Below are 20,574 nucleotides of genomic sequence, written 5' to 3' on the forward strand. Positions count from 1 at the left end.
TTCGGTTTGCATGTAACAGGTTCCATGACTACATTTATGGTAAAAACATAAAAATCGAAACCGACCACAAGCCACTGGAATCGATTTTTAAAAAATCACTAGATAGAGCTCCTCCTAGGCTAAAACGTATTCTTCTTGACGTGCTCCAGTACGCCCCAGAAATAATATACAAAAAAGGAACCGATATTCCTCTCCCAGATATTCTCAGCAGAGATGTTGACAACGTGAAGACAATAGAACCCCATGATGAGCTAGAAGTTCACATCGTCTTGCCAATGTCGAAGCCAGCGCGACAAGAGATTGTTGCAGAGTGTTCCAGGGACCCAGAAATAGTTAAGCTGACTCAAGTTATTATGGATGGCTGGCCAAATGAGAGGAAGTTGCTTCCAGATAACCTTCGGAAGTATTGGTCGTTCCGAGATGAAATGGCGGTCTATGAAGGACTCGTGTTTCGGTCTCATCAAATTTTGATACCAAGTGGTCTGAAGAACAAGATGTTGAAAGAGATACACAAAGGTCACACGGGAATCCAAGGATGTACACGTCGAGCAAAACAATCCCTGTTCTGGTTAGGAATGACTTCGGACATAGCAAGAATGGTAGAGCAATGTACAGTCTGTGAAAAACATCAACGATCAAACGTCAAACATGAGTTGATGACTAGCGAGATTCCGACGCTACCATTTGAGATAGTAGCATCAGACATGTTTCATTTTCATGGGAAGGACTACCTGCTGATAGCTGACAGTTATTCAGGCTATTTCGACTTCGAGGAACTGAAGGAACCCACAGCGAGAGTCGTCATCGAGAAATTGAAACGATGGTTTGCAACACACGGTATACCGAGAGTGCTATACACCGACAATGGGCCACAATACTCGGCTAATGAATTTGCTATATTCTGCCAAAAGTGGTCTTTCGATCATGTTACGTCCAGCCCGCACTTTCCTAGAAGTAACGGGCTTGCAGAAAGGTTTGTGCAAACTGCGAAAACTCTGCTTAAGCGGTGTGCGGAGGATGGTTCGGACGTTCAGTTGGCCCTACTGTTGATGCGGAATACGCCCAGAGATGAGGAATTACAGTCACCGAGTCAAAGATTGATGAACCGTACTCTACGTTCTACCATTCCAGCATCGGACTCGGTACTGAAGCCACGGATAATCAGCGGAGTAGCAGAAAACTTGGAGCGGAAAAGACTACAACAGAAAAACTACGTCGATAGAAGTACAGTCAAGCCACTGGAGTACCGAGAAGGACAAGCAGTCATGTTGAGGAATGTGAAGTCAGGCTTATGGACAGGAGGAAGAATAACGGAGAAACTGGAACAACCGAGATCGTATACTGTTCAGCTAGGAAATGGAAAAGTAATAAGAAGAAACGTTCGTGACATCCGAGCCAAAAAGACGCCGAGTGAACCGTTTAACGAGAGCAGATACGAGTTACCTACCGAGTACTATCATCAGGATCAACGCGTAGCAGAGCCTGAGGACAACGAGGGTCCAGAGAGACTGGAAGAGGATCAGCAGTTGATTGACCAAGCCAGTACGCCCGCGACCCCCACAATTAGAACAAGGAGCGGACGAGTGGTTCGTCCGATTCGGGATAATGAATTTGAGTATTACTAAATTGCTTAAAAGGGGGGATGTGACGAAGATGCGTTCTATTTGTTTAACCGTTATGTGTCCGACAAACTTTTTGCTTTTTTCTACACCGTGCTTTTTAAATGGGCGCTGGGTACCCGGGTACCCCGTCGGCCACATAAGGGTTAACGTGTATTACACAACACCTGTTTAGACAACATACCTTTACTCTACACTATCCACAATGTAACCACACATACACACAGATACACAACCCAAAGAGAGAACCGAATAAACCATTCTGTACCGAGACTCCGTCGTCTTTACAAGTCGAATATCACAGGTGTTATGTGTGTTGTCCGTTGTCTCGTGTATGTGTAATGTTCAGTCTGTGCAGCCTCCGGCTGAAGACGTTGTAGTGTCTTTTTTTTCTTTTTTAATTTCCTTTTCTTATAAGCGACATGTCCAACTCTGGTGTTGTTAATGAATGATGCCGCACAATTGAAAGCAGGAAACACACTTATTAGTTCCACATGTAAATATTCTCTGAAGCCCAGATCATTCATCTGAAAATATTGTTAATAAAAATTACACACTTTTTGACTAAAGTAAGGAAGGAGTTGATATTTAATATTCACACTTTCGCAATATGCTTTACCAAAGGCTGCAGTTGCAAACTGCAGTCAGTCAGTATATCAATCAAGCAAAACATATCCAGACTGCACAGTTGGTTTGGTAGCAGTACACTTGATCAACGAAAACATCCGAAATTCAACGCACACCCCTACAAGTGAAGAAACTACAAATCAAAACATGAAGCTGCATTGCCAGATATGAATCATACAACAATTCACACCCCATTCAAAATCCAAAGTCGCCGAACTATCTAGGGTACTGGTTCCCTTATTAAGCATGTGGCTCCCATTTTCATCCTACGAAAAACAAAGGATTGAAGCGCTGTTTGTTTTGTTTCTTATTTTTGTATTTTTTGTTAGAAGTGAGCACCCATGAAAACAAAAAGAACGGAATCAATCGGTGCCGTAATCGCTTGTTTTCGAATAGGATGAATATGGGAGCGTAAGATTACTGATGGAACACATACCCTACCTGCTACACCCTCTGCTATATTCGGGCCCCTTCATATTTAGCTGCGTTACATCGTCAATGTCACTGCGCACATCGAAGCAACGAAACCCGGTACCCCTCCTGAAGTTGAGTCGAACCTCTGCCGCGAGCAGATGTGTTTTCGTATTGCTCCGTGCCGTGCCGTCCGTCCGTATGAAGTCGTCGCGTTGTGTTTGCTTTTCTCATTCGCATGGCCAGTAGCAACGGTAGGAAACTAATGGCTTCAAACAACCGTCGACGGCGTTGGTGCACCCACTGCTTCAGTACAATCAGCGACGAGCGTGGATCGCCACCGCTCTGTGAAGATCGAGTTCAGATATCAGCCAGAGTTCGTAGGCAATCCGGCTTCGATGATGCAATAAATGTGTCAGCATCACTACACGAACCCATAATGCCATTCGGATGCAGCGGAAAACAACGAAACGCTGATGGAACGGATTTCGACGCTAAGTTCCAGCTACTGGTGCGTGACATCAGGCGAGACTTCGATGCAGTGGACGGAGTGATCAAAGTAATGGAGAAAAAAGTGAACAATTTAGAATCACTTCTACACTCGATGCAAAATGATAATCGCTTACAGCTGGTCGAAGCTGGCCCGACGAAACAATCAGCGCGGCTGGAACAAGTTTCTGGGAAATGTGATCAGATTCTAAGGCGGTTGGATTACATTGAGAGTAAATTTGCTCCAATGATCGGAACTAAAAATGCTCAGCGTACATCCAGTGAGGGATCAATGCAAATGATACAAATACTAGATAGTTTGAATAAGTTGTCGAATCAATTAACAGCTCAAAGCAGTGATATATCATCCATTAAAACTAGGCTTACGAAAATATCATCGCACTCCCACGCAAAGTCTGAACCATCGACAATAACAAGAAGAAAATTGGTCAGCGCAAAAATATTGGAACTCAATCCGAAGCACAGTATTTCATCCGGCTCGTCATACAGATCGTTAGACACCCCTTCTAGGAGCACCGTAAATAGTCTCGATTCAACACCGTCATTTCCAAATCCAAAAATCTCAATCACAGACCGTCCGCACCAGCCGCCAACCGACAGCACTGCTCACCTTCAAGCACGACTGAAAGATCCAAAGATAATGAACCTGGTGCGGGCTTATCTTGCATTCCTACACAACCAACCGACAACGGTGTTGCACGACGGCATGACCAGTGTCAGTGCCAAAATGCTTCTTGGGTTAGAAGGCTTTCCGGTGGACGTTGCCGAGTTGAAGGCGCTTTACATTAAAATTCACGAAGATTGCGGTATAAGCAAAGAGAGCGTTCTTGCGGATTTAGAGACTTATAGGTCATTCATGGCGACCGAACGGATTCAACGGCTTCAACGAGCTCGGGAAAGCACCGATAAATTTTACGGCAGGAATGGTGGTTCGAAAAACAAAGACCAGTGGTGAATGCCTGATAGTGCAGAGTAAATATATTTGCATTCCGGTATCACTCAGATAAATGTTCCTTCAACATGTGTTGACATATGGCACGTCAAGTCAAAACAATAGGATTAGTAATGCAGTACATCACGCAGGAAGGTACCATTCAACTGATGATCAAAACTATTTATTAATTCAATTTATATGATGATATACAGATTTTAATGAAAGCAATTTTATTGAATCTTTTTCATAAATATCACACAAACACAGAACTTCGTAACATGCTTTTGTAGAATGCCCAATCACAAAATAAGTATAGTTCATTACACTTGCATTGGATATGTACATACTGTAAAGTTTATATTTGGGTCTGAGGCCATTTGGGCAGGGGGACCTATTGTGAGCAGTTTCTGCTATAGCTCAGACAATTCTGAACTAATTTACTTGACTTTTGTGGCACGGTGAGATACGTACAATATTTACCCGAGCAAAGTTTCATAATAAACGGATAACATACTGTGTTATCTGATATCAAAAATAATTAACTAAATTTGTTCTCAGTTTGGTTGAATAAACAGGCAACATAACAAATATGATAACAACCAATTATACCAATGATATCATCATCATTATGTTATCAACAAGGGCATACTGATAACAACATCTGAAAATCAATTGATTTGATCTGATTGAAAACTCATTTTGTTATCAGAGAGATATCTGCTCGGTCGTTGATAACACAAGTTTACAAAATAAAACGAAAGTCGTGAACTTCTGTCAACGACCAAAATTTTTGAAGCACAATTTAGTGCTGATTTTGAAACCGACCTTCAAAAATTTTTAAGTAGAGCAGTTTTTGAGTTATAGCTCAATATCGAGTTTTGCAACTTTTCAAAATATGTAATTTACTAAAATTCAAATATATTGCGTTTTGTTCAACCAATTTAAAATCTTTTTCATAAATAAAAAGCTGAATACAATACCATTCGATCATCTGAATACAGATTTTGCGTCAGATTGATGAAATTCAAGATATTGGCGAGTTTTAGGGACGATCTTCTTAAATTTTAGCAAAATTCCCAAAAATTTTTACAGAATTGTATTTTTTTTCAATAAGAAAAAACCAACTTAAAAATTCTTTCTCGTCGTTCATTTGATATATCATATGTAGGCAAGTTACAGTAAAAATTTCAGCTCAATCGGAGCATTCATTACGGAGAATGAGATGTTTGAAGTGAGCGACTTTGCTTAAAAATTGAACAAAAATCGATTTCAAATCATCAACCTTGTATGGAAAGTCGAAAAAATTTTCGCTCTACTGTAATTTTTTTCTTTCGCGTTTTCGAACTCAGGGTATGATTCTACACCAAAAATGATCATCAGCTTACCGAGTTCAAAAATGCTGTAAACTAGTGTAACTAACTGTCGATGTTGTTGTCGCCAAGGATGGGAACACTCACTTGCAAAGAGTTACACTCACTTGCTATTTTCTCAGCGCAGAAGCGTGCAATCAAGAAACGATGTATGGACGACTTTTGCCTTGTGATTTTGTCTAAAACTTTTCCCGAATAGAGTAGAGGTCGCACACGCATACCGAAGTTGTAAGGGAGCTGCGATTCCAACTCTCCACGAGGTGAATGTAAATTACACTCATCTCGCGGAGAGTCGCTTTTACAACTCTATCACGACTTTGGTATGCGTGTGCGACCCCTACTTCATTCGGAAAAGTTTTAGACAAAACCACAATGCAAAAGTCGTCCATACATCGTTTCTTGATTGCACGCTTCTGAGCTGAGAAAATAGCAAGTGAGTGTTCCCATCCCTGATTGTCGCTGATAAAGCTTCAGAGTTTGACAGGTGCGGTTACATGAATTATCAGGATGATAACACAAAATTGTTAAATGAGTTCTGGAGTGAGCACTAGTTATCATTTTGTTATGGGGCTGTTATTGAACTTTGCTAAGGGAAGCCATACACAAAAATCCAGGTCAATTGGTGTGAAATTGACTGATGTATAGTGCTAAGTCACATCATAAAAGTGGAACTTCATAGTAAGAACGAATGAAAAAATTGAATTGTATAACATTTCGCCGAAAACCATTTCGCGGAATTCCTTTTCGCGGTGTAACATTCCGCGGAATGACATTTGGCGGAATGAACCATTTCGCGGAATGCACCGTTTCGCCGAAAAGCATTTGGCGGAATGTATCGTTTCGCGGAAAATCGGTAATAAAAGAGAATAAAATAATAAAAGAGAAAAATGAACTGATCTGACAATATCTTGATAAGATTCACCATTCAAATCAGCACTGATCAACAATTCAAATGAAATAGTTCTTATCAATTTTTTTTGTAGCAGTAAACTTTGAAAGAAATGCCTATTAAAAAGAAGGGCAAAAATTAAATTAATTTTCCATTAATATTAATTTAGCAGTTGTTATACAAAAAAGTGATACATAACATTTGATCAGAAGAAGGAAAAGTTGCTGATTAAAAATAACAGCATATTTGCAAAAAAAAAAACAGCGAAGAGGAAGCTGGTGAAGTCATTGCTATGGAGTGTTACTTGGCTTAAGGCGAAGACGGCTAATAACAAGACAGACATCTGCCCTCTTGCTCCATATACTTTGGGAGCTACAAGCACACCAAAGTTTCTAAATACCAAGGTAAGAGATTCCCGCAAATGTCAAAATCGAGACTCACCAACACAACACCAGTTATGAAAAGTTGGTGTTTTTACACTAAAATTTCATTATTTCAGCAAAGTTTGTGAAGTTTTATTAGTTTGTATGGTTCTAAATGCTGAAAAATATGTTTAGGACCAATTAAAAATATTTTGTCACCGATTTTCAAATGGCGATATTTCCTGTTTTATTGCATGGAGGTCACTTTTAATCCAGTGAGATGCAATTAAATAATTGCTTCTAAAATGGGAATGCTTATTTTTTTAAGAAAGTTTGCTAAATAGTGATGTGTTCATACAAATCAGCGCAAACATCATAGCTATTTTTTGCTTTTTTCCTTTTGTCACAAATCCATGAATATCAGAGGGAATCTCTTACCTTGGTATTTAGATGCGTTGCAAGCACACTAGCGAACGACTTCAGGGAACAACATCATGAATGCGTTTGCGTGCGATAATACAATTTACATGTACGTATTAGCATGCACACGCACACAATCATGTTTTGATGTTCCTGCGAATCGTTCAGGGCGTTCCAACCATGTCGCCTGCGACAGGGTGGGAGCTGTCTGGCTTGTTATTAGCCGTCTTCGCTTAAGGGTTATGCGGTCACCTGGTTTACAAATAGCATCATTTTGACATTAATGCTTTCAATCAATAATGGTGAATGTGTAGAAGCTGAGATTCAAGTTCAGAATTATGATGCTGGGCCATTAAGCCGAAGGAGATTAGGCTGAATGGACATTAACCCGGGAGCGATCGCGTCGCGTATTGAGTACACGCACCATGGAAAATACACGCTTGTGGTACACAGATGAGTGTGGCGCCGTTGCAGGTAGTCAAAGACGCGACATCCGAGCAGAAGAAAATATCGACAGCATAATAAAATATGTTGTTTTGGCTGAATAATAAAATCAGTAATTTTTATATTATTGACATAACATACTATGTTATGAACTTGCCTGTCATAGGTGGCAAAATAACAAATATCATAACAAAAAATGTTTCTGGAAGACTAATTCAATAACATGTTTTGTCAGATCAATTACAACTTAATAACAGGAAATTTGTGAACTTGTTATTGTTGTGTTATTGTTCATCACATATTTGTACATTCTCTACAGTAGAATAATAACTAAACTTGTTCTACAACAAAATATATTATTGAAATGTAATCTCATGGATGTATTTCAATAACTTGAACATAACAAAATAAGATTGCCCTACAAAACATGTTATTAAAAAGATATATTTTGAGCAAGCTTGCTATTTGATGAAAACATTCACGAAATGATGCGATTTGCTTTTGACAACGAATATGTTTCCATCCTTCCTCGCTTTATCAAACCAACCACCCGTACGAATAGCACACGAACCGACTCGACGCTGATCAGCATTGTTGGCTGCTCCTTTTCGTCGTTGAGCTGTTGCGTTCCAGCCAAGCCTGTCTTTTCATCGCTTTCAATGCTTTTCGATCAGCTTATCACGAAGCATCGTAGGCTGGAAACGTTATTGGTGTGGTGTCGGTACATGCGAATGATGCTTCTGTGTGCGTGTCGAGCGTTCGTGCCGTAGCTTCTTAAACCAACCCATTCGGTGTTGTACGGCTGTTCGGGTGAGCATGTGGCGGCATTGACAGATGTGTGCAAAATCGTTTGTGAGTTGCAACATAGTCGTTTTGCCACCTCTTTGCTTATGGTCATCGCTGAGCAGTGTACAGTTCAATCGCAAGCGATAAAAATACAATTGATAAGTTGATTGAGCATTCGTGAGCCGATAATTTGCATCATTGATTTTGATAAGTTAACAATAACAAATTATAATATAAAACAGGCTATGTTATTCTGTTATTAGTAATTTGCCATTCTCCTCTGCTCGGGCAGCTCGAGGGTTGTCGAACAATCATTGGGTTGAATAGATGTTAGACCAATCTGAAAATAGGCCTTGAAAGATTCGTCTAATATTAGAAGGAGGCAAAATCTTAGAAGTACGAGTTACCAAAAAACTCACTCACAGAAGTTAGCTAAGAAAACTTTCTCAGATGAAGTAAGCAGTTTGATCGCCTGCCAATTTTTTTAACAGTGTAACTTTAGAGAACAACCTATTGTCAAAAGAAAGTTTAATATTCTATAAAGTTATCAATGTGATCGCCGCAAACTGTAAAACACATGAACAGCCTTTGATAAAAATAAAGTAAATGATGAAAAAATTTAACAGTTCAGTCGACAAACAAAAATGCTATTGGAAAGAACAGTCTTATTTTAAAGAAGGAAAAAATTCTGATGTTGCTACGCTTGAAGGTACAATCTATGTGATAATGATAGCTTGTTGGTCATTACGCCTAATATGCTTTCGCTCTTATTTCCATTTCGGCCTAATGTCCTAGGGTCTGACGTTCATAATTCTTAAGAACAGCCTACGAATTAAAAAGGCATATATTTTTGTTTTCAGAAAGATATTATTACCATTTGATATGCAAAATATTGAATTCCGCGAAACAGTACATTCCGTAAAAAGTCATTCCAGTATTCGGCGAAAGGGTTCATTCCGTGAAATGTTATACCGCGAAAACATATTCCGCGAAATGGTTTTCGGTGAAATGGTATACAACCAAAAAATTGCATTTTAAGCATGCGAGACTGGTATATGTTATTGATTCCCTTGTTAAGCATATGGCTCCCATTTTCATCCTACAAAAAGCAATGGATTGAAACGCTGTTTGTGTTGTTTCTTATTTTGTATATTTTATTAGAAGTGAGCAAACACAAAACAAAAAGGACGGAAACTATCGGTGTTGTAATCGCTTGTTTTTATTAGAATGAATTTGGGAGCGTGAGATTACTTAAGATGATGATGATGATGATGATGATAATGAAAGTGTACCCACCATCAGCGCAAGGATTACCTATGGCTGCAGAGTCACTCCGGGAAAGAATGATCTACCTGATGGTTTGTTGTAGCAGGGTGAGTTAAAATCGCTGAATCGCTTCGGTAGTCAACTTAAAGTTGCTATCTCATGACAAAAGACTGACTACTCCACGAACTTAAGTCCGGTCATCAGATAAATGTCCGGTCATATAAATGATAATTGTATAATGATGTCTTACAAAAACAATTAAGGGTAAAATTAGATTGATCTCACCAAACTTTGCAGTTATCCTTCGGCTAGTTGTCTTCATCGTCAGTAGATCGGCACGTTCTCCCCCATTTAGGAAAATTTCTGCCATAAGTTGTGCCATTCGTCATCAAGCATCTAGTTTTATGTTCTTCCTGGAATCCGACTTGCTTCCGGATGCTGTTTTTCCATGTGATGCCAGAAACCCGAACGCTATCCAGGGCTTAAACCAGATATACGCAGCCATTTTCTCGATCCACTTGCAACAATATATCCGTCTCCTTCTCGTTTGTTTGTACTGGATTATCGCAGATAAAATCGAACCTTTCTTCAGGAACAGATGATTGCACACAATAAAACTTCAAGGAAAACCCCGGCCACAGACCTTTCCTACGTCCAATTTCGTTGTTTGATTACACTAAATTTGAACTAAAATCATAGAAAAAGGGCAAAATTGACGGACAGAGAAAATTTTGCGTCCACCTCCTTACACAGCACACTTCGATCGTTCTGAGAAGCGCGAGATTACTTAAGGACAAACGTCTTGAAATCCCGCTTCAAGAGCGCATCAGATCTTCAAACGCACGAATCTCAAGAAGCAAGCTTCACACAACAGTATATTTTATTATTCTGTCCTTGCTCACTTGTAACAAGGTAAAAATAAGAAGATCACGTGCGCTGGTTTTGTTTACGAAGAGATTTGTGCCCTCGAAATCGTGAGTAGGTGCCCAAGTTGGCCATTGTGGCGGCCATTTTGGGATTCTAACAAGTCTGTCCTTAAGGCACTCAAACCCTGTCTGGTATAAAAGGCATTGAACTATCAAGAGTACAGATACGAGATTGGCATCTTAGGCATATTTAAAACTATGTGCTGAAAATTGACTTTTATTATATTTCGTGACATCCAACCACCTACACAAACCATCAATGTTGAAGTTTGAATAATATTTTCTATCTTCCGGTTTAACCTTTTAACCATTTGACGACAGTTGATCAATTCATTATTGAAAACTAATTTCAATGAAAAGGGTTCTCAAATTATGTTTTTGTGATGCATCCTTCGATCGATAAATTCATCGTCGTATTTTTCCAAAGCAAGCGCATCAGAGTGAAAAATTTACTTTGCCTGACCTAGATCAAAGAAAACATATCCTATCAGCAATGCCAATAGCTTCAAACAAAATGATGCTCCCCTGTGCCGTTTAATACACTGCACAATGTTTGCATCGTTTGGCATCTTAGCTATTTCTGCTTCTGTTTACTACATTCCCTACACTGAAACCAGCCTTGTCGTGAAAATTACTACAACAGGGGTTAAAATTAACAGACTCGCACCAACGTTTTTCAACCGAAGTGACTTTCTGTTTATCATGAGAAGACATATAGTATTTATTACTATTATTCTGAATTGCTCCTAAGGTTGTTGTCTTCACTATTGAGTAAACTATTCGTCAGTTAAATATACAATACAAGGTTGTTACTTTGACTGTTTCCGATTTACTGCACTGTGGTAGTGGTTTTGTAGTATTTCAGCATAGTTTCAATTCACAATGTTCTTCATTTGAAGCTATTTAATTTTATTACATTAGATGAAAACATACAAAAATATAATCTTATCGCCACCATGATTGACCGATACCGGCATCTGCTTGACGCCTGAGGGAAGTTTGGAGCAGTCCAGTTTGCAGCTCGGTTTGCAGCAGTCTCCGATTACTTTCTCCCGGTTGTGAGCAATGGAATCCTCCCGTTTGCATCCACCGGGAATTTCTAGGAACAATCCTGAAAATAACACGACCCCTAGTGAGAAACTGTAACCAACTTATTTTATAGATTAATATAGACTTACCGTAAGAAATTTTAATCCTCTAACTCAGATCGGACAGATCATCAAACGGAAAAATTACTTTTGGCACCGCCGTAGTTCTGGATCTTTCCATATCAGCATCTAAAACGCACAGCAGCAAGCGAGTATAACATAATAATGATATTTATCTGAAATTTTGGCTTACCTTTAATCACCTCTTGATTTCACTTGAACATGTTGATCATTTAATCGACTTCACTGCGTTTTAATCTCGGTTTTAACATACCGAACAATTAATTTAAAAAAAATAGATCCGAAAAATGTTTTGTATTCATTTTGCAGAGCTCACTGCGTAAACAAAACAACAATTTGCATGTAAACGTAAATCTGACTACACGATCAGTATAATCAACTATAAAATAACTTCTGTTACAATATATTTAACTCTACTGTAAACATGGTAGAATTGAGAGTGTTACTTCACTATTTTTGTTACTTTTACGACCAAGATAGTAATTTTTACGATCAAATGTGCTCGTGCTAAGTGGAGATATTAAAAACACTGAGTTGTTAATTTTGCAGTCAAATCACTATGGAAAACGGGATCAACCCAACTATTTTTCAGTGAATTTCACTGATTTCATGGTATATTTAACAAAACGTAATGCTTTTAAATTCAACAACGTGTTTATCGTTCAGAATACTATGAAATTGATTTCAGTGTAGCCAGACCGTAGGAAATAATTCCCCATGGTTGCCTTCATTTCAAAGAAACAGATCGTTCTCCGTAATGCAGCCACCCAAGACCGACCGCATCTCTTCGCACAAATCGAGTAAGTGCGAGAGTGAATCGTACCTCCCGTTGTACATACACACAAACCTACATGTACATTGTATCTCACGCAGCAATAACATCAGCACTGCACCAAATGAGGAAGTCTTCTGCTGCCAACACTCCGAGGATGTAGCGGGAAAGTACCGATAAAGGATGCTACAGGAAAACTCCTATAAGCAGACATGTGAGATAAAACCAATAAAGATCGATAAATGGGTTTGTTTTGCTTCCTTCTCTATATTGGGTATAGTAAACAACGCAGATAACAATGTAGTCAAATATAATTGGATTGTTTTATGTTTGCCTATGTTTCAGCCGTAATTGGGATTTGTGATGCTGGGGCTACGCTTTTGTTGTAACATGAACGAGGATAATGCTGGAAATTTCTCTGCTTTTTTACCATCTGGAGAATCCGTAAGCTGGATAAGCCGTGTGAATCGAAAAGAGGTGTTGGTACGTGTTCAGGATCCAAACTGGTCTACCGATCTGCCTGGAGGCATCAAATAAACTAAGCACTGATATAACCATTAGTGGAATGAATCCTACTAGCAGGCTCACGTAATGATATTTTAAATGTAGTGTGATGATTACCTAATACTTTCAAAGAGTTAATGCTATCACTTTTAGTCAGTAGTTCCTGTATATGTTTTATTTGATTTTTTTTCATGACAACATAGGGTGACTTTATGGGTATTCTCGGTAGTGTTGTCCTCTTCGTCGTGGGGATTTTTGATGGCCAAATTATCTTATACTAGCCGCAATTCTGTTCGGTATGGAAAATATCGGTTTTGGGAAACTCCCCATGACGAAAAGATCAACCCCTATGGAAGTACCTTGGGTAATTCAATCGGTAATTCTCTTTTGCATTTTGTCGTGATTTTTTTTCTTTAGAATTTCCTTTAGCCATGCATGTGTAAACTTGTAAGACTTTTTTGATTGAAAAAATAAAAGAAAATCCTCAAAAATGTTATAATAATATGACAAAAAAATAGGCAATTTCTTTGTGAATCCTTTGGTAATGCTTTTGCTAATTTCTTCAACTTTTTCAACCTTAGTCGTGCATTGGGGTCATTATGACCCAGACAGGGACACTGCGCGTGCACTTCGTCAGTGCGGCGAGCGTCGACTAATGAAAGAAGAAGATTAAGTCGACAATTGCCTTGAAAACTTCTTCGACATGCGAAACTTTTACTGCAATTACGTTGAAAACATTTTCAGCACTGTAACATCCTGCTACTAATTCCCATTTTGTGCAAGCTTTCCCAATGAAAACAAAATGTTCAGATCGTATTTGTTGCAAATTTTACAAGGAATCAGAATACCTAATAATACATATTTGTGACTCACGGTCGTATTTATCAGTGCAACATCAGGGTCTCCAGTTAGCCTGTGGATACATAAGGCTTTGGATCGGTTAGGAACTTTTCTCGACTTCCCTGAGCATAGTGTATCATTGTACTTGCCTCACAATATACATATTCATGCAATGGCAGGCAAAGGAAGCCCTTCAATTACTAACTGTGGAAGTGCTCAAAGAACACTAAGTCGAAGTGAGGCAGGTCAAGTTCCAGTGGGACGTAGACCCACAAAGAAGAAGAATAAGAAGCGGAAAAATGTTATTAGCGATTGCTTTGAAAACTTCCCTGGCAACTCTTATAGGATTTCGTTCGGCAATTCCTTTTAAAGCGTTAGAGGCTGTGTTTTTTTACTTCTTTTACTAGGGTAAGAAATCAAACTTTGAACTAGTCAAATTCTAATATTAATTTGAACCATTTCGAAATTCATTAAAACGACGTACTTTTTAGGCAAATATTGACCCGAAAAAGATAATAAACAGCTTTCCGTAATATAACCTGATAACATGGACTTTAAAAGCATTGAAAAAAGCGTTTTTGTCATAGAAAACAGGTAATTGAAAAATCAATGTGATTTCACCCATTTCCCTCCACAGAAAGCACATTTTCGGTGCACTCGTACAGCTTATGCATTGTATCACACACAATATGTGAACACGTCAAATGAAAGCTTATTCATCGTAGAATCGACCAACCGAATAATATTCCGCATCATTTATCATAAAATTATCATATTTAAGTAATTCTTACTTGGAGAATGTTATCTTAAGTTGAACCATTTGTTATCTATATTTGAACTAGTAAACGGGGGCGAGCTTCCAGTGTTGGCCTGTAGACTGCGCTAGTGGTTGTTTTGTTTACTCTTGGGGGATGAAAAATTCCAAATTTAGATTCCAAGTTCCTGAAAGTTTTAGAACATTCTAAGTTGAAATTCCACTGCGTAATGAAAAATAGTTATGGGAATTAGCAGATCCAAGTGTTTTTCTATTGTTCAGCACGAAATTGGCTGTTGTGGGAGATGCTCGAGCTGCTGCTGCCCGTAGTTCAAATTAAGATTAAAATTAGTTCAAATTATGATTACGATGGTTCAAATTAAGATTAAAATCATTGTTGACGAATAATCGAATTTTTCAATGAAATTCAGTGCAAATACAAACTTTTTACCACTTAACAGAAAGCTTATACCCATGGCTTTCATGTACATACGATTTTGCCGTAGTAAATTGTTTCCATGTGGGAGAAAAAATCACTCAAAATTGGCGCTACTTCGGAAAGCCGCAATTTGGTTCAACTTTTGATTACCTACCCTATTTTGGAAATTAATTAGGCCATTCAGTTTTGAAATTTCTTCGTCATTTTCCTAAACTCCATTGGAATTCCTTTACAAATTCCTTTTCTTTGGGATTTTATGAATTTTCACAGTAGTTGTCTAGGAAATTTCTATAATTCTCGCCTATGGAATTACCAGATATTTTTTTAAAATAATACTCAAGTGAATTTCTTTACTAATATCCATAAAAAAGGCCGAAAAAATATCAAAAGAATCTAAAAAAATGCCAATGTAAGTCCAAAATAATTGTCAGAGGAATATACAATAAAATACCGCAGCAACGGCTGAGAAATTTAAAATGATTTGAAAACAGAACGCGTAGAAACTCTCAAAAATATTTTTTAATGCTCAAAGGAAGTTTCCTAAGAAATGCATTAGGAATAAACAAACAAAATCAAAATAATTTATCTATAGACCTATCAAACAAATTCCAAAGAAACTGCAGAAGGAATTTACAAAAGAATTGCCAAAGCTAATATAAAAAGAAAGTGCAAAACTTGGTGCAGAAGATATATCGAAAGAAATTACCAACGAAATTATGTACTTTAAAAATTAAGCATAGCATAGCATATCATAATATAGGAATGTCATAGGTATAGGAAAAAACCGTACGAAGGGGGGAGGGTAGCTTGAAAATTCCCAATTTTAGCTTGACGTACTTGATAAGTGCTCCCTTTTGGACAAATATTTTATCCTGTGTACTGGGATCTTAACCTTCCTTTTGCATCACGTTGGCAGCAGTTCGCTGGACGTAGGGTACGGTTTGGGTCAAAAATGTTCAACGAAGATAGCTAGAGTTGTGAACTATAAAGTACCTTTAACAAGAGCGTAGCCAGCTTTTCGGTCAGGGGGGGCAAGCACCCTTGGCAAATTTGTACCTACTAACTTTTATAACTAAACGCAATACGATGTTATTAAATATAATAACATTACATTCTAAAAGTAGTATTTGCAGAGCCCTTCAGCAGTCACGCTGTTGTATTTTGTACAATACGCTGAAAAAAGTTCGGATATTAGCGTTAGCGTTAGCGAATTACTGTATACTTCGTAGATTGGACACTAACAACATTCATGTACCTTTTGCTAATCTTGCTCGGATTGCTTTTCGGAACAAAGCCGGGGAGTTAACTTTGATCCAATCTTATGCAAGAATACCAAAAGCACAAATGTCATTATTCCCGGCCACGCCTATCTTTACCGTAACTTGGGATAGGGGAAGGAAATGTTGATGTAGCACTTATTTAAGAGGCCTTCAACTCAGTGACGCTCCCATAAGTACTACGGAGTGGGTGATTGGAAGATGTATTATGTAGGTCAAGGATTCGCCTGAAAATCTGGAAATGGACCCACTGAATTGGTTGTTTACTTGGTTAAAATTTAATCTTTTGAAAGCCGGCAATCAAAACAGATTTTTTTTTTCTATTTATTGTTTAAATAATTATGTTTCAGCTCAGTGAGAGGCCCAAGCAGAACCGATCCCTCCAGGGCCATCGGAACATTACAATGAATGTTTAAAACGCGTGGAAAAAGAAATTGGCGATCCGAGAAAAAAAAAACTCAATTTACATAAAAAAAATGCGAAAACAACGAAAAAAACATTACAATTTTATAAAAAAAAAACAGTTGAACGAAAATAAAATTAAAAGCTATTTTTTCTATTGTATAAATAAGCATGTTTCGACTCAGTGCGAGACACCAGCAGAACCGATCCCTCCAGGGTCATCGGAACTTTGCAATAAATGGTTAAAACGCGTGGAAAAAAAATGGCGACTCGAGAAACAACAAAATAAAAGAAAAGAAAAAAATAAACAAAAAAAAATTGTGTTAAACAACAACAAAAAACATCTCAATTTATCTAAAAAAATAAATAAAAATAAAACAAGATCATGTAAAACGAGTAAAAAAAGTAAAAAACTCAAATTACGACACTCGGCTCGAAGAAAAAACGACGCGCACAACGTGGTCCACCCGTCACCGAATGATATGGCGATCTTGACCCTTCGAAAAATAAGAAGGATGTTTAGTCGTCCCGACTGCATGCCCGCTTGTACATCTGAAATAGAAAATAGTATTAAATGATGAAAGGCTCACAACAGTTACATAATTTGTGGAAATAAATCTCTCTATACATAGACAAAAATTACCTGAATCCTCCTGAAACAAATGGTCAATTAACACTGAAAAACATAATACAAAAAAAGCAGACCAAATTGTGATCTTGGAATTTTCCAACATTTAAATTAACAAAGCTAAAAAATTACAAGATCAAAATTTGTTATGGTAGATCTTACGCCGTAACGCACCATTACAAGGTGATCTACCCACGTTACGGGTAATACGCTGAGAAAAGTTCGGCTATTCCACACAAATTGACGTGGAGCGGTGGACAATTTCTTCTGGAGGTGAGATTTTTTTGATATCACAAAGCATTCGTAAGAAATTACAGTTGAACTCTGTTGGGAATTACCAATTGTTGAGGGTTTCCTTGAACAATGTTTTCCAATAGAACATAATGGAAACCTGCTCGAAGTTTTTTTTTTTTTCAAAATGTCTACATTCTCTATTCCTCTAAGAATAAACCTTCAGTTGAATTGTTCCGAATGCATCCTTGTCGAAATCTCCCTAAAGATTGTTCTATACACTCATATACTGCATATACTCATCTCAGAGCATAATCCTATTGGAATGTCAATTAACGTTTTCTCGTTAAGATCCTAGGAAGAATTTTGGAAATTATTCTCGTAAAAGTCATGAAACTATCACTGGAGGAAATCCTCGAGTTATTCCTGTGAGAATTCCTGAAAGAAATGCCTAGAGAGATTCTTGAAGAATTTTGCTGCAGGTATTTCCGGAGAACTCCGAAATAATGAATTTTTTTAAAAGATCCTGTAATTTATTCAAAAAGAAATGTCTGGAGGAATTCAAGAAGGGATTCCTAGAAAAATTATTGGTGCATTTCCTTGAGAACTTCTGGTAGAAATCTCTGGAAGAATTTCGAAAGAGTCTTTTCTGGGTGAATTCCTGAAGGGAAGCCTGAAATGTGTTACATGTTGTAAATTTGATGGGAAAGTTGAATAGGTGAATAAGAATTAGGCCTATGGTTAGCATCAAAATTGTAAAACAAAACAAATGTTTTAGTTAAGATAGTTGTAAACAGAGAGCAGCCAAATCACTCGAAGGATGAATATCCCTCGTTTAGTACTTCGAATGTGCGAAAAGTACAATAGTCCGTCCACACGTACACAGTCACCCAACCGAAGGCCGTGGATCGGAAACAGTCTCAGCACAAAAGCAGCAGCCATTCATTCTCCACACTGCACAAGCGCCAGTATCGTGAGGCTCGGGTCTGCGAGAAAAAACGTGGCCGGACAACGGTATCAACCAAGTAAGTTAGAACACGATGTTCGAGAGACCACAGCTAATCTTTATCTACGATTTGTGTTTGGCAGAAACCCTGTGGAAACCCCACCGAAATCAGGCTTCTTCGAATCTGGTTGCCTCCGCTAAACCGTGATGTAAGTGGATGAATTCCTCCAATAAAGAGGATGTGTCTAACAGATATTATTCACAGATAGCAGAAGATATCCTGAACGGGAAAGGCATTCCCGCGACCCACCTCACATCTGAATCTGGATTCTGGATCTGGCCTACTGTCCATCCACCTACGCGCCCAACGCGCGCGCACTCGTACGTGCAGTGCGAGTAGCCAAATCAGTCCACGTGAGCTACCGTAAAGGGATTAATCGGCATGGAGATGCTCATACTGTTGTTTATCTCTCTAGGAACTTGGCCAAAGCAACGGTTATAACGACGCCACTGCGCGAGAATTGTGGCGAGGCACAATCAAGGAGCCATCGAAGCCGGAGAAGACCAGGCCTTTAATCCACGAACAAAAGGAGCCCCGACAACGGGTAAGTTGTCGAATTTGTAATGGTTGTTCTAGATGACTAACAGTGTGGTCTCGACAGGGCTCTTTGTTCACGCTCGCGGGCGCTCAGCAGCGGTTGTGATCACCATCGGCCTTGACCTTCGAAGCAACGTGAAGTGCTAGACCGGAATAGACGCGATAAGCACGACTCGGTAGAGAAGCACCTGGGAGCTGGGACGAGAAGTGAGACGTAGTGAGTGAGATAGCTGATTGAGCGGTGGTTAGAGACGCCGAGACGGACTGTTGGTTCGGAGAAGAATCGCTCATAGGCCGATGAAAGTGCATTTAGTGTGGTGCGTGCGGACGGGACTAGACAGTTCGATCTCTCATCGATATTAAGCGAGCGAGGAGCAACAACAGTGCGCCAGAGGCGACGAAGATCGGCATGCATGCTAGCGTTAAGACTTCACGGGCCCGTGAGTAATAGCTGTTAAGTCACAATTAGTTTAAGAACAAACCCACAAATGTATCTTACGTAGAAACTCGTAATACAGTTATGAATGAAAGTTTGTTTGTATTATTAAGAGACACTCATCCATTATCGCTCAATAGACGGGAAAGTGTCTGCCTAGCTGTTTTAGACAGCTAGAGGGAATTTCGTTATAAATGTCTGAAAGCACTTAAAGCATGCAAGTTCTCATATGTTTAAAGTAAATCACAGTGACTTCTACGCAACCAGAGCCTGCGAAGCCGTGAGTGACTCTTTGTGGCATGTGTGTTGCTTGGACTGCAGGACTTATTGCCTCGCTTATTGTAAGAATTTCTAATGAAATCCCATAGTAAAATTCTGAAGAAACTGGAGGGATTCCTGTAAGGTCACAAAAATGTGTATAACTCCGTCTCAAAGATAGCTTTCGGTCACACTAGCGCAAGCATACTTGATTAGCGTGGTTCAAAAAGTCGTTTTTGCTCCACACCGCTTATTCGATTCCTAACCAGATAATATGCCTTCTCACAAAATTTGAGCTCATTTGGTTGAACATTGAGTCTGCACAAGCCCGTCAAAGTTTGTATGAGAATTACTATGGGAAAACGATGTTTTTCATTCAATCGACCGTAGCATTTCCACAAGTGCCCTATTGGGTTAGTCGACCCTTGGTAACACTAGGCTACTCTATCAGCTACAACTTTGCCGAAGACCGCATTGAAATCGGACGCCTCATTAATTAGTTATCGATTTGTATCCAACTGGGTAAACTTTAGCTATGATGCTCCAGCTTCCCAGCAGGCAACATTGCTGCATATGGCGCCAAAGATGGCACACTGAAATAATGGCTACTATGTTCCACTGTAAAATGCAGTGATGCCCATCGAATAGTTTAACCATCATGAGTAAAGATTTCGATTCTGGATAAAAATCGGTAACTAATTAATGAGGCGTCCGATTTAAATGCGGTCTTCGGCAAAGTTGTAGCTGATAGAGTAG

Source organism: Aedes albopictus, chromosome 3, assembly GCF_035046485.1.
Source record: "Aedes albopictus strain Foshan chromosome 3, AalbF5, whole genome shotgun sequence".
NCBI lineage: Eukaryota > Metazoa > Arthropoda > Insecta > Diptera > Culicidae > Aedes > Aedes albopictus.